General features: G+C 50.2%; 1 long non-coding RNA gene across 1 annotated transcript in view; it reads left to right on the top strand.

Moving 5' to 3' along the window:
* Positions 1 to 12,925, top strand: part of LOC147650477 (uncharacterized) — a 46,143-nt gene extending 33,218 nt beyond the window's left edge. Inside the window, exon 18 of the long non-coding RNA XR_015276228.1 lies at positions 11,699 to 12,925. This is a non-coding gene — a long non-coding RNA (uncharacterized LOC147650477). The remainder of the gene's footprint in view (positions 1 to 11,698) is intronic.
* The last annotated feature ends 1,956 nt before the right edge of the window (positions 12,926 to 14,881 follow it).

Below are 14,881 nucleotides of genomic sequence, written 5' to 3'. Positions count from 1 at the left end.
GAGCAACCTCTTCTGGGCGAAGATTGCTCCGCTTGGAACAAGATGGTCTTTAAGGTCCCTTCCAAGCCCAAGCACCCAGGGATTCCATCATTCATTCTACGGTCTCCGTTGTCCACTTCAGCCTGGGCCTGAACTCCTGGCGGTGATGTCACAGTGCACGCTCCAGCTAGAACTTCCAGCATCCAGCAACGGCCACAACACAACCCTTGGCTCCTTGTGCCAGCACGCTCTTCATTCACCCTGCTCCAAGCCTACCTCTGTCACCTTGTTGCCACCTGCTCCCTGATTCCCCCAGCAGTCCCCAAAGCTCCCCATCGCTTGGATTTTGCTCTCCATCCCTGCAGGATGTCTGCATTTGTTCCAAAAGAGGTATGGTACTATTCCACGGAGGCGGACACCCCGCAGCTGCCTGGCTGGGCTGGAGCTCTGTGGGACAGGCTGGGAAATTTTGCTACCTCTGCAGGCTGGCACAGACCGAGAAAAGGAGACGGACGTCGATACACAGACTGATAGAGAAGAAGCCATGGAAGTGGACGGAGAGGATACTGGAGAGCAAGAGATGGATGTGGATATGTACGAGACAGAGGAAGAGATGGAGGTGGAAACGAAAGATTATATTGAAGAGATGGATATTGATCTAAAAGACAAGGAGGAAGACATGGTCTTGGGATGAAGACCGATGCCAGCAGCAGAACAGGCGGGTGCTCCCCACAGGCAGAGTGGGTCACCTGCTGCCAGCCTGGGGCCGGGCTGGGCACTCCCTGCTCAGAGACACGCTAGCCCATGCACTGGATTCTGCTGGCCATCCCTGGCCTGGCCTGGGCTTGCTGTGGGCCACACAAGCCCTGTTCCAGTGCCTGGGCCACAGCCCCCAGCCAGGCTCCCTTCTGGCAGCAGAGTCCCACTGGGCCAGTGTCCCAGCCCGGCAGCACATGGAACACCCTTCCGTGCCTGACTGCACTGACCGTGCTACTTGTTTTTCTTCCAGGACTTAGGGACATCACAGACACAGATGCCACCCTGCTGTACATACGTTTTACAGTTGTTGTGTTCAGGATAGAAGTTTTAGAGTTTGTTTAAGTTGCCTGTAAATACGTTTCATAGAGCTTTGTTAGATCTCTTCTCAGGTAAATAGGTTCTATAGTTTGTTGTTGTTGTTGTTGTTACCAATATTCTTACAGTGTAAATATGTGGTGTAGTTCATTCTTGTTCCTTTTCTTCTACAGATAAACAGTCTTTGATTTTCACACCCCAGTTCTCTTTGCATTTTCTTCGGGCACATTTGCAAAGCTGTAGGTTGTTTCGGGAACAATGTTTGCAGGACTCTAAAAAGAGTATCAAAACCGCTCTGCCACACTCTCAGCTGCTGCTGCTGCCCCAAAAAGCACTGGCTGGCTTTGCTCACACAATCACAGTTGTGGTGGCATTTCTACCACACCACAGGACAGCGATGTTTTCCCTCTTCTCCTGGAAATACCTACAGCACTTGTGGGTAGCAAGGCAAACATGAGCCTCTTTTAGTGGCCCTTGAAATTGGACATGTGAAATGAGGCACACAAAGCCACAGGCCAGCTGAACCTGGCATCTCTGAATGGGTCTTTACATTCTTCCCAGGAAGATGAATGGCAATCACTATTTTGGCAGGGAGGAAAGTGCATCAGCTAGCAATTTGCTGTAGAAAATGTGCTTTCTGCTCCTCTCACAGCCAAAACTCCTACCCATTTCTTGGAAGTCCTTCTTAGATAAGGACCGTGTTCAACTGAGTGACAGTGAAGCCAAATGGCAATGCCGCAATCAATTGTCCTGTACACAATCTCCTTCATCCACGTGGAAGGTTACTCACGGGCACACAAGAGGACGGAAGAAACCCAAAGGCATCGTTGGACATAATAAAGTCAGACGTGTTGAGGGATGAAGAAATCTTGCAGAGATATGGAAAGCTGCCCTGAAAACCCAGTTCGGGGAGAGCCTGAGCTCTTTTGTGCTTCTAGGCCTGAAGATGCTCAGCACCTTTCCCAGATGCTCAGCAGGCAGTAGGATTGTGCCTGAATCTGGCTCTGGAAATGCCAGTGCCTCAACTGAGAGCTGTGGCAATGATTTCCATTGCATGGAGAGGGGCCACAGTCCTGCAAGAGTCTTTCAGCAGAGCAAACAGCAGCCTGGAGGGTGGGCAATGCTGCATCTGGACCACTGCATGCTCATCCTTCACCACAATGCAGAGCTGCCATGGATCACTTTTTCCATTTGTCCTGTTGGATATGTTTTGGAGAAGTTGTTCTAGGTGGCTTTGGATGGTGATCCAAGTAGGAAGCAGCCATTCGCCTGCTGTGATATCCTTACAACTAGTCCTAACTTCTCATTGCCTTTGGTTTGATTGGGGGTGTTTTATCTGTTTGTTTGATTGGTTTCTTTGGGTTGGTTTCTTTGTGTTTTTCTCTGTTTTGCTTGGAGTTTCTTTTCCTTTTTTAGAAATGACTGGTGAAGTTGGCACAACCAAACTCCAGAAAACGTAAAGCAGGCTTGACTTTCCAGAAATTGCTTTTGGCTGGCTTTAGCTGCATTCCCCAGGATCACGATCAGCAGTAGATATTTGCAGGTTTTGCTCTGCATCCTCAGCCTGCCCAGGTGTTGTTCAGTGTTTCAGCAGTGGAGAAGACGATGGATATTTTGCTAAACCTCCTTTCAAACAACAAAACTTGGGTTAGCACGACAGAAAAGAAGAAAAGAAAATCTTCGCCAGTTAGAACAGAGCCAGAGTCCCACCATTTCCCCCTCCACTTTTCTTTCTTTTCTACATTTAGAGGTAAAGCTTCCATCTTCAAAAGCTTCCATCTCTCACTTCCTGATGTAGCCATTTGCTACCCTTTAGCCTTGACTGCCACGCATCGGACTGCTGTCCGTGTGGGGCTGGGGATGCTCAGCCTGGAAAGAGAAGGGGGCTGGCGAGGCCTCCCTGCAGCTCTAGGAAAGATGGGCACAGAGAGGAGAAGCCTTTCAACTGCAGGAGTGAGCTTGAAGTTGGATCTAATGAAGCTGCTCTTTTCCACTCCGGCTGCTGGGGCACTGGCCCGGGCTGTGCACAGAGGCTGGGGATGCTCCATCCTTGGCAACATCCAAGGCCAGCTGGGAGCGGGGCTCTGAGCAACCTATTCTGGGCGAAGATTGCTCCGCTTGGAACAAGATGGTCTTTAAGGTCCCTTCCAAGCCCAAGCACCCAGGGATTCCATCATTCATTCTACGGTCTCCGTTGTCCACTTCAGCCTGGGCCTGAACTCCTGGCGGTGATGTCACAGTGCACGCTCCAGCTAGAACTTCCAGCATCCAGCAACGGCCACAACACAACCCTTGGCTCCTTGTGCCAGCACGCTCTTCATTCACCCTGCTCCAAGCCTACCTCTGTCACCTTGTTGCCACCTGCTCCCTGATTCCCCCAGCAGTCCCCAAAGCTCCCCATCGCTTGGATTTTGCTCTCCATCCCTGCAGGATGTCTGCATTTGTTCCAAAAGAGGTATGGTACTATTCCACGGAGGCGGACACCCCGCAGCTGCCTGGCTGGGCTGGAGCTCTGTGGGACAGGCTGGGAAATTTTGCTACCTCTGCAGGCTGGCACAGACCGAGAAAAGGAGACGGACGTCGATACACAGACTGATAGAGAAGAAGCCATGGAAGTGGACGGAGAGGATACTGGAGAGCAAGAGATGGATGTGGATATGTACGAGACAGAGGAAGAGATGGAGGTGGAAACGAAAGATTATATTGAAGAGATGGATATTGATCTAAAAGACAAGGAGGAAGACATGGTCTTGGGATGAAGACCGATGCCAGCAGCAGAACAGGCGGGTGCTCCCCACAGGCAGAGTGGGTCACCTGCTGCCAGCCTGGGGCCGGGCTGGGCACTCCCTGCTCAGAGACACGCTAGCCCATGCACTGGATTCTGCTGGCCATCCCTGGCCTGGCCTGGGCTTGCTGTGGGCCACACAAGCCCTGTTCCAGTGCCTGGGCCACAGCCCCCAGCCACGCTCCCTTCTGGCAGCAGAGTCCCACTGGGCCAGTGTCCCAGCCCGGCAGCACATGGAACACCCTTCCGTGCCTGACTGCACTGACCGTGCTACTTGTTTTTCTTCCAGGACTTAGGGACATCACAGACACAGATGCCACCCTGCTGTACATACGTTTTACAGTTGTTGTGTTCAGGATAGAAGTTTTAGAGTTTGTTTAAGTTGCCTGTAAATACGTTTCATAGAGCTTTGTTAGATCTCTTCTCAGGTAAATAGGTTCTATAGTTTGTTGTTGTTGTTGTTGTTACCAATATTCTTACAGTGTAAATATGTGGTGTAGTTCATTCTTGTTCCTTTTCTTCTACAGATAAACAGTCTTTGATTTTCACACCCCAGTTCTCTTTGCATTTTCTTCGGGCACATTTGCAAAGCTGTAGGTTGTTTCGGGAACAATGTTTGCAGGACTCTAAAAAGAGTATCAAAACCGCTCTGCCACACTCTCAGCTGCTGCTGCTGCCCCAAAAAGCACTGGCTGGCTTTGCTCACACAATCACAGTTGTGGTGGCATTTCTACCACACCACAGGACAGCGATGTTTTCCCTCTTCTCCTGGAAATACCTACAGCACTTGTGGGTAGCAAGGCAAACATGAGCCTCTTTTAGTGGCCCTTGAAATTGGACATGTGAAATGAGGCACACAAAGCCACAGGCCAGCTGAACCTGGCATCTCTGAATGGGTCTTTACATTCTTCCCAGGAAGATGAATGGCAATCACTATTTTGGCAGGGAGGAAAGTGCATCAGCTAGCAATTTGCTGTAGAAAATGTGCTTTCTGCTCCTCTCACAGCCAAAACTCCTACCCATTTCTTGGAAGTCCTTCTTAGATAAGGACCGTGTTCAACTGAGTGACAGTGAAGCCAAATGGCAATGCCGCAATCAATTGTCCTGTACACAATCTCCTTCATCCACGTGGAAGGTTACTCACGGGCACACAAGAGGACGGAAGAAACCCAAAGGCATCGTTGGACATAATAAAGTCAGACGTGTTGAGGGATGAAGAAATCTTGCAGAGATATGGAAAGCTGCCCTGAAAACCCAGTTCGGGGAGAGCCTGAGCTCTTTTGTGCTTCTAGGCCTGAAGATGCTCAGCACCTTTCCCAGATGCTCAGCAGGCAGTAGGATTGTGCCTGAATCTGGCTCTGGAAATGCCAGTGCCTCAACTGAGAGCTGTGGCAATGATTTCCATTGCATGGAGAGGGGCCACAGTCCTGCAAGAGTCTTTCAGCAGAGCAAACAGCAGCCTGGAGGGTGGGCAATGCTGCATCTGGACCACTGCATGCTCATCCTTCACCACAATGCAGAGCTGCCATGGATCACTTTTTCCATTTGTCCTGTTGGATATGTTTTGGAGAAGTTGTTCTAGGTGGCTTTGGATGGTGATCCAAGTAGGAAGCAGCCATTCGCCTGCTGTGATATCCTTACAACTAGTCCTAACTTCTCATTGCCTTTGGTTTGATTGGGGGTGTTTTATCTGTTTGTTTGATTGGTTTCTTTGGGTTGGTTTCTTTGTGTTTTTCTCTGTTTTGCTTGGAGTTTCTTTTCCTTTTTTAGAAATGACTGGTGAAGTTGGCACAACCAAACTCCAGAAAACGTAAAGCAGGCTTGACTTTCCAGAAATTGCTTTTGGCTGGCTTTAGCTGCATTCCCCAGGATCACCATCAGCAGTAGATATTTGCAGGTTTTGCTCTGCATCCTCAGCCTGCCCAGGTGTTGTTCAGTGTTTCAGCAGTGGAGAAGACGATGGATATTTTGCTAAACCTCCTTTCAAACAACAAAACTTGGGTTAGCACGACAGAAAAGAAGAAAAGAAAATCTTCGCCAGTTAGAACAGAGCCAGAGTCCCACCATTTCCCCCTCCACTTTTCTTTCTTTTCTACATTTAGAGGTAAAGCTTCCATCTTCAAAAGCTTCCATCTCTCACTTCCTGATGTAGCCATTTGCTACCCTTTAGCCTTGACTGCCACGCATCGGACTGCTGTCCGTGTGGGGCTGGGGATGCTCAGCCTGGAAAGAGAAGGGGGCTGGCGAGGCCTCCCTGCAGCTCTAGGAAAGATGGGCACAGAGAGGAGAAGCCTTTCAACTGCAGGAGTGAGCTTGAAGTTGGATCTAATGAAGCTGCTCTTTTCCACTCCGGCTGCTGGGCCACTGGCCCGGGCTGTGCACAGAGGCTGGGGATGCTCCATCCTTGGCAACATCCAAGGCCAGCTGGGAGCGGGGCTCTGAGCAACCTATTCTGGGCGAAGATTGCTCCGCTTGGAACAAGATGGTCTTTAAGGTCCCTTCCAAGCCCAAGCACCCAGGGATTCCATCATTCATTCTACGGTCTCCGTTGTCCACTTCAGCCTGGGCCTGAACTCCTGGCGGTGATGTCACAGTGCACGCTCCAGCTAGAACTTCCAGCATCCAGCAACGGCCACAACACAACCCTTGGCTCCTTGTGCCAGCACGCTCTTCATTCACCCTGCTCCAAGCCTACCTCTGTCACCTTGTTGCCACCTGCTCCCTGATTCCCCCAGCAGTCCCCAAAGCTCCCCATCGCTTGGATTTTGCTCTCCATCCCTGCAGGATGTCTGCATTTGTTCCAAAAGAGGTATGGTACTATTCCACGGAGGCGGACACCCCGCAGCTGCCTGGCTGGGCTGGAGCTCTGTGGGACAGGCTGGGAAATTTTGCTACCTCTGCAGGCTGGCACAGACCGAGAAAAGGAGACGGACGTCGATACACAGACTGATAGAGAAGAAGCCATGGAAGTGGACGGAGAGGATACTGGAGAGCAAGAGATGGATGTGGATATGTACGAGACAGAGGAAGAGATGGAGGTGGAAACGAAAGATTATATTGAAGAGATGGATATTGATCTAAAAGACAAGGAGGAAGACATGGTCTTGGGATGAAGACCGATGCCAGCAGCAGAACAGGCGGGTGCTCCCCACAGGCAGAGTGGGTCACCTGCTGCCAGCCTGGGGCCGGGCTGGGCACTCCCTGCTCAGAGACACGCTAGGCCATGCACTGGATTCTGCTGGCCATCCCTGGCCTGGCCTGGGCTTGCTGTGGGCCACACAAGCCCTGTTCCAGTGCCTGGGCCACAGCCCCCAGCCAGGCTCCCTTCTGGCAGCAGAGTCCAACTGGGCCAGTGTCCCAGCCCGGCAGCACATGGAACACCCTTCCGTGCCTGACTGCACTGACCGTGCTACTTGTTTTTCTTCCAGGACTTAGGGACATCACAGACACAGATGCCACCCTGCTGTACATACGTTTTACAGTTGTTGTGTTCAGGATAGAAGTTTTAGAGTTTGTTTAAGTTGCCTGTAAATACGTTTCATAGAGCTTTGTTAGATCTCTTCTCAGGTAAATAGGTTCTATAATTTGTTGTTGTTGTTGTTGTTACCAATATTCTTACAGTGTAAATATGTGGTGTAGTTCATTCTTGTTCCTTTTCTTCTACAGATAAACAGTCTTTGATTTTCACACCCCAGTTCTCTTTGCATTTTCTTCGGGCACATTTGCAAAGCTGTAGGTTGTTTCCGGAACAATGTTTGCAGGACTCTAAAAAGAGTATCAAAACCGCTCTGCCACACTCTCAGCTGCTGCTGCTGCCCCAAAAAGCACTGGCTGGCTTTGCTCACACAATCACAGTTGTGGTGGCATTTCTACCACACCACAGGACAGCGATGTTTTCCCTCTTCTCCTGGAAATACCTACAGCACTTGTGGGTAGCAAGGCAAACATGAGCCTCTTTTAGTGGCCCTTGAAATTGGACATGTGAAATGAGGCACACAAAGCCACAGGCCAGCTGAACCTGGCATCTCTGAATGGGTCTTTACATTCTTCCCAGGAAGATGAATGGCAATCACTATTTTGGCAGGGAGGAAAGTGCATCAGCTAGCAATTTGCTGTAGAAAATGTGCTTTCTGCTCCTCTCACAGCCAAAACTCCTACCCATTTCTTGGAAGTCCTTCTTAGATAAGGACCGTGTTCAACTGAGTGACAGTGAAGCCAAATGGCAATGCCGCAATCAATTGTCCTGTACACAATCTCCTTCATCCACGTGGAAGGTTACTCACGGGCACACAAGAGGACGGAAGAAACCCAAATGCATCGTTGGACATCATAAAGTCAGACGTGTTGAGGGATGAAGAAATCTTGCAGAGATATGGAAAGCTGCCCTGAAAACCCAGTTCGGGGAGAGCCTGAGCTCTTTTGTGCTTCTAGGCCTGAAGATGCTCAGCAGCTTTCCCAGATGCTCAGCAGGCAGTAGGATTGTGCCTGAATCTGGCTCTGGAAATGCCAGTGCCTCAACTGAGAGCTGTGGCAATGATTTCCATTGCATGGAGAGGGGCCACAGTCCTGCAAGAGTCTTTCAGCAGAGCAAACAGCAGCCTGGAGGGTGGGCAATGCTGCATCTGGACCACTGCATGCTCATCCTTCACCACAATGCAGAGCTGCCATGGATCACTTTTTCCATTTGTCCTGTTGGATATGTTTTGGAGAAGTTGTTCTAGGTGGCTTTGGATGGTGATCCAAGTAGGAAGCAGCCATTCGCCTGCTGTGATATCCTTACAACTAGTCCTAACTTCTCATTGCCTTTGGTTTGATTGGGGGTGTTTTATCTGTTTGTTTGATTGGTTTCTTTGGGTTGGTTTCTTTGTGTTTTTCTCTGTTTTGCTTGGAGTTTCTTTTCCTTTTTTAGAAATGACTGGTGAAGTTGGCACAAGCAAACTCCAGAAAACGTAAAGCAGGCTTGACTTTCCAGAAATTGCTTTTGGCTGGCTTTAGCTGCATTCCCCAGGATCACGATCAGCAGTAGATATTTGCAGGTTTTGCTCTGCATCCTCAGCCTGCCCAGGTGTTGTTCAGTGTTTCAGCAGTGGAGAAGACGATGGATATTTTGCTAAACCTCCTTTCAAACAACAAAACTTGGGTTAGCACGACAGAAAAGAAGAAAAGAAAATCTTCGCCAGTTAGAACAGAGCCAGAGTCCCACCATTTCCCCCTCCACTTTTCTTTCTTTTCTACATTTAGAGGTAAAGCTTCCATCTTCAAAAGCTTCCATCTCTCACTTCCTGATGTAGCCATTTGCTACCCTTTAGCCTTGACTGCCACGCATCGGACTGCTGTCCGTGTGGGGCTGGGGATGCTCAGCCTGGAAAGAGAAGGGGGCTGGCGAGGCCTCCCTGCAGCTCTAGGAAAGATGGGCACAGAGAGGAGAAGCCTTTCAACTGCAGGAGTGAGCTTGAAGTTGGATCTAATGAAGCTGCTCTTTTCCACTCCGGCTGCTGGGCCACTGGCCCGGGCTGTGCACAGAGGCTGGGGATGCTCCATCCTTGGCAACATCCAAGGCCAGCTGGGAGCAGGGTTCTGAGCAACCTCTTCTGGGCGAAGATTGCTCCGCTTGGAACAAGATGGTCTTTAAGGTCCCTTCCAAGCCCAAGCACCCAGGGATTCCATCATTCATTCTACGGTCTCCGTTGTCCACTTCAGCCTGGGCCTGAACTCCTGGCGGTGATGTCACAGTGCACGCTCCAGCTAGAACTTCCAGCATCCAGCAACGGCCACAACACAACCCTTGGCTCCTTGTGCCAGCACGCTCTTCATTCACCCTGCTCCAAGCCTACCTCTGTCACCTTGTTGCCACCTGCTCCCTGATTCCCCCAGCAGTCCCCAAAGCTCCCCATCGCTTGGATTTTGCTCTCCATCCCTGCAGGATGTCTGCATTTGTTCCAAAAGAGGTATGGTACTATTCCACGGAGGCGGACACCCCGCAGCTGCCTGGCTGGGCTGGAGCTCTGTGGGACAGGCTGGGAAATTTTGCTACCTCTGCAGGCTGGCACAGACGGAGAGGAGGAGACGGACGTCGATACACAGACTGATAGAGAAGAAGCCATGGAAGTGGACGGAGAGGATACTGGAGAGCAAGAGATGGATGTGGATATGTACGAGACAGAGGAAGAGATGGAGGTGGAAACGAAAGATTATATTGAAGAGATGGATATTGATCTAAAAGACAAGGAGGAAGACATGGTCTTGGGATGAAGACCGATGCCAGCAGCAGAACAGGCAGGTGCTCCCCACAGGCAGAGTGGGGCCCCTGCTGCCAGCCTGGGGCCGGGCTGGGCACTTCCTGCTCAGGGACACGCTAGCCCATGCACTGGATTCTGCTGGCCATCCCTGGCCTGGCCTGGGCTTGCTGTGGGCCACACAAGCCCTGTTCCAGTGCCTGGGCCACAGCCCCCAGCCAGGCTCCCTTCTGGCAGCAGAGTCCCACTGGGCCAGTGTCCCAGCCCGGCAGCACATGGAACACCCTTCCGTGCCTGACTGCACTGACCGTGCTACTTGTTTTTCTTCCAGGACTTAGGGACATCACAGACACAGATGCCACCCTGCTGTACATACGTTTTACAGTTGTTGTGTTCAGGATAGAAGTTTTAGAGTTTGTTTAAGTTGCCTGTAAATACGTTTCATAGAGCTTTGTTAGATCTCTTCTCAGGTAAATAGGTTCTATAGTTTGTTGTTGTTGTTGTTGTTACCAATATTCTTACAGTGTAAATATGTGGTGTAGTTCATTCTTGTTCCTTTTCTTCTACAGATAAACAGTCTTTGATTTTCACACCCCAGTTCTCTTTGCATTTTCTTCGGGCACATTTGCAAAGCTGTAGGTTGTTTCGGGAACAATGTTTGCAGGACTCTAAAAAGAGTATCAAAACCGCTCTGCCACACTCTCAGCTGCTGCTGCTGCCCCAAAAAGCACTGGCTGGCTTTGCTCACACAATCACAGTTGTGGTGGCATTTCTACCACACCACAGGACAGCGATGTTTTCCCTCTTCTCCTGGAAATACCTACAGCACTTGTGGGTAGCAAGGCAAACATGAGCCTCTTTTAGTGGCCCTTGAAATTGGACATGTGAAATGAGGCACACAAAGCCACAGGCCAGCTGAACCTGGCATCTCTGAATGGGTCTTTACATTCTTCCCAGGAAGATGAATGGCAATCACTATTTTGGCAGGGAGGAAAGTGCATCAGCTAGCAATTTGCTGTAGAAAATGTGCTTTCTGCTCCTCTCACAGCCAAAACTCCTACCCATTTCTTGGAAGTCCTTCTTAGATAAGGACCGTGTTCAACTGAGTGACAGTGAAGCCAAATGGCAATGCCGCAATCAATTGTCCTGTACACAATCTCCTTCATCCACGTGGAAGGTTACTCACGGGCACACAAGAGGACGGAAGAAACCCAAATGCATCGTTGGACATCATAAAGTCAGACGTGTTGAGGGATGAAGAAATCTTGCAGAGATATGGAAAGCTGCCCTGAAAACCCAGTTCGGGGAGAGCCTGAGCTCTTTTGTGCTTCTAGGCCTGAAGATGCTCAGCACCTTTCCCAGATGCTCAGCAGGCAGTAGGATTGTGCCTGAATCTGGCTCTGGAAATGCCAGTGCCTCAACTGAGAGCTGTGGCAATGATTTCCATTGCATGGAGAGGGGCCACAGTCCTGCAAGAGTCTTTCAGCAGAGCAAACAGCAGCCTGGAGGGTGGGCAATGCTGCATCTGGACCACTGCATGCTCATCCTTCACCACAATGCAGAGCTGCCATGGATCACTTTTTCCATTTCTCCTGTTGGATATGTTTTGGAGAAGTTGTTCTAGGTGGCTTTGGATGGTGATCCAAGTAGGAAGCAGCCATTCGCCTGCTGTGATATCCTTACAACTAGTCCTAACTTCTCATTGCCTTTGGTTTGATTGGGGGTGTTTTATCTGTTTGTTTGATTGGTTTCTTTGGGTTGGTTTCTTTGTGTTTTTCTCTCTTTTGCTTGGAGTTTCTTTTCCTTTTTTAGAAATGACTGGTGAAGTTGGCACAAGCAAACTCCAGAAAACGTAAAGCAGGCTTGACTTTCCAGAAATTGCTTTTGGCTGGCTTTAGCTGCATTCCCCAGGATCACGATCAGCAGTAGATATTTGCAGGTTTTGCTCTGCATCCTCAGCCTGCCCAGGTGTTGTTCAGTGTTTCAGCAATGGAGAAGACGATGGATATTTTGCTAAACCTCCTTTCAAACAACAAAACTTGGGTTAGCACGACAGAAAAGAAGAAAAGAAAATCCTCGCCACTTAGAACAGATCCAGAGTCCCACCATTTCCCCCTCCACTTTTCTTTCTTTTCTACATTTAGAGGTAAAGCTTCCATCTCCAAAAGCTTCCATCTCTCACTTCCTGATGTAGCCATTTGCTACCCTTTAGCCTTGACTGCCACGCATCGGACTGCTGTCCGTGTGGGGCTGGGGATGCTCAGCCTAGAAAGAGAAGGGGGCTGGCGAGGCCTCCCTGCAGCTCTAGGAAAGATGGGCACAGAGAGGAGAAGCCTTTCAACTGCAGGAGTGAGCTTGAAGTTGGATCTAATGAAGCTGCTCTTTTCCACTCCGGCTGCTGGGGCACTGGCCCAGGCTGTGCACAGAGGCTGGGGATGCTCCATCCTTGGCAACATCCAAGGCCAGCTGGGAGCGAGGCTCTGAGCAACCTATTCTAGGGGAAGATCGCTCCGCTTGGAACAAGATGGTCTTTAGGGTCCCTTCCAAGCCCAAGCACCCAGGGATTCCATCATTCATTCTACGGTCTCCGTTGTCCACTTCAGCCTGGGCCTGAACTCCTGGCGGTGATGTCACAGTGCACGCTCCAGCTAGAACTTCCAGCATCCAGCAACGGCCACAACACAACCCTTGGCTCCTTGTGCCAGCACGCTCTTCATTCACCCTGCTCCAAGCCTACCCCTGTCACCTTGTTGCCACCTGCTCCCTGATTCCCCCAGCAGTCCCCAAAGCTCCCCATCGCTTGGATTTTGCTCTCCATCCCTGCAGGATGTCTGCATTTGTTCCAAAAGAGGTATGGTACTATTCCACGGAGGCGGACACCCCGCAGCTGCCTGGCTGGGCTGGAGCTCTGTGGGACAGGGTGGGAAATTTTGCTACCTCTGCAGGCTGGCACAGACGGAGAGGAGGAGACGGACGTCGATACACAGACTGATAGAGAAGAAGCCATGGAAGTGGACGGAGAGGATACTGGAGAGCAAGAGATGGATGTGGATATGTACGAGACAGAGGAAGAGATGGAGGTGGAAACGAAAGATTATATTGAAGAGATGGATATTGATCTAAAAGACAAGGAGGAAGACATGGTCTTGGGATGAAGACCGATGCCAGCAGCAGAACAGGCAGGTGCTCCCCACAGGCAGAGTGGGGCCCCTGCTGCCAGCCTGGGGCCGGGCTGGGCACTTCTTGCTCAGGGACACGCTAGCCCATGCACTGGATTCTGCTGGCCATCCCTGGCCTGGCCTGGGCTTGCTGTGGGCCACACAAGTCCTGTTCCAGTGCCTGGGCCACAGCCCCCAGCCAGGCTCCCTTCTGGCAGCAGAGTCCCACTGGGCCAGTGTCCCAGCCCGGCAGCACATGGAACACCCTTCCGTGCCTGACTGCACTGACCGTGCTACTTGTTTTTCTTCCAGGACTTAGGGACATCACAGACACAGATGCCACCCTGCTGTACATACGTTTTACAGTTGTTGTGTTCAGGATAGAGGTTTTAGAGTTTGTTTAAGTTGTCTGTAAATACGTTTCATAGAGTTTTGTTAGAGCTGTTCTCAGGTAAATAGGTTCTATAGTTTGTTGTTGTTGTTACCAATATTCTTACAGTGTAAATATGTGGTGTAGTTCATTCTTGTTCCTTTTCTTCTACAGATAAACAGTCTTTGATTTTCACACCCCAGTTCTCTTTGCATTTTCTTCGGGCACATTTGCAAAGCTGTAGGTTGTTTCGGGAACAATGTTTGCAGGACTCTAAAAAGAGTATCAAAACCGCTCTGCCACACTCTCAGCTGCTGCTGCTGCCCCAAAAAGCACTGGCTGGCTTTGCTCACACAATCACAGTTGTGGTGGCATTTCTACCACACCACAGGACAGCGATGTTTTCCCTCTTCTCCTGGAAATACCTACAGCACTTGTGGGTAGCAAGGCAAACATGAGCCTCTTTTAGTGGCCCTTGAAATTGGACATGTGAAATGAGGCACACAAAGCCACAGGCCAGCTGAACCTGGCATCTCTGAATGGGTCTTTACATTCTTCCCAGGAAGATGAATGGCAATCACTATTTTGGCAGGGAGGAAAGTGCATCAGCTAGCAATTTGCTGTAGAAAATGTGCTTTCTGCTCCTCTCACAGCCAAAACTCCTACCCATTTCTTGGAAGTCCTTCTTAGATAAGGACCGTGTTCAACTGAGTGACAGTGAAGCCAAATGGCAATGCCGCAATCAATTGTCCTGTACACAATCTCCTTCATCCACGTGGAAGGTTACTCACGGGCACACAAGAGGACGGAAGAAACCCAAATGCATCGTTGGACATCATAAAGTCAGACGTGTTGAGGGATGAAGAAATCTTGCAGAGATATGGAAAGCTGCCCTGAAAACCCAGTTCGGGGAGAGCCTGAGCTCTTTTGTGCTTCTAGGCCTGAAGATGCTCAGCACCTTTCCCAGATGCTCAGCAGGCAGTAGGATTGTGCCTGAATCTGGCTCTGGAAATGCCAGTGCCTCAACTGAGAGCTGTGGCAATGATTTCCATTGCATGGAGAGGGGCCACAGTCCTGCAAGAGTCTTTCAGCAGAGCAAACAGCAGCCTGGAGGGTGGGCAATGCTGCATCTGTACCACTGCATGCTCATCCTTCACCACAATGCAGAGCTGCCATGGATCACTTTTTCCATTTGTCCTGTTGGATATGTTTTGGAGAAGTTGTTCTAGGTGGCTTTGGATGGTGATCCAAGTAGGAAGCAGCCATTCGCCTGCTGTGA

Source organism: Cyanistes caeruleus, chromosome 14 (genome assembly GCF_971803275.1).
Source record: "Cyanistes caeruleus chromosome 14, bCyaCae1.hap1.1, whole genome shotgun sequence".
Taxonomy (NCBI): Eukaryota; Metazoa; Chordata; class Aves; order Passeriformes; family Paridae; genus Cyanistes; species Cyanistes caeruleus.
The sequence above is the reverse complement of the archived record's forward strand: the minus strand, read 5'-3'. Positions and strand labels throughout refer to the sequence as shown.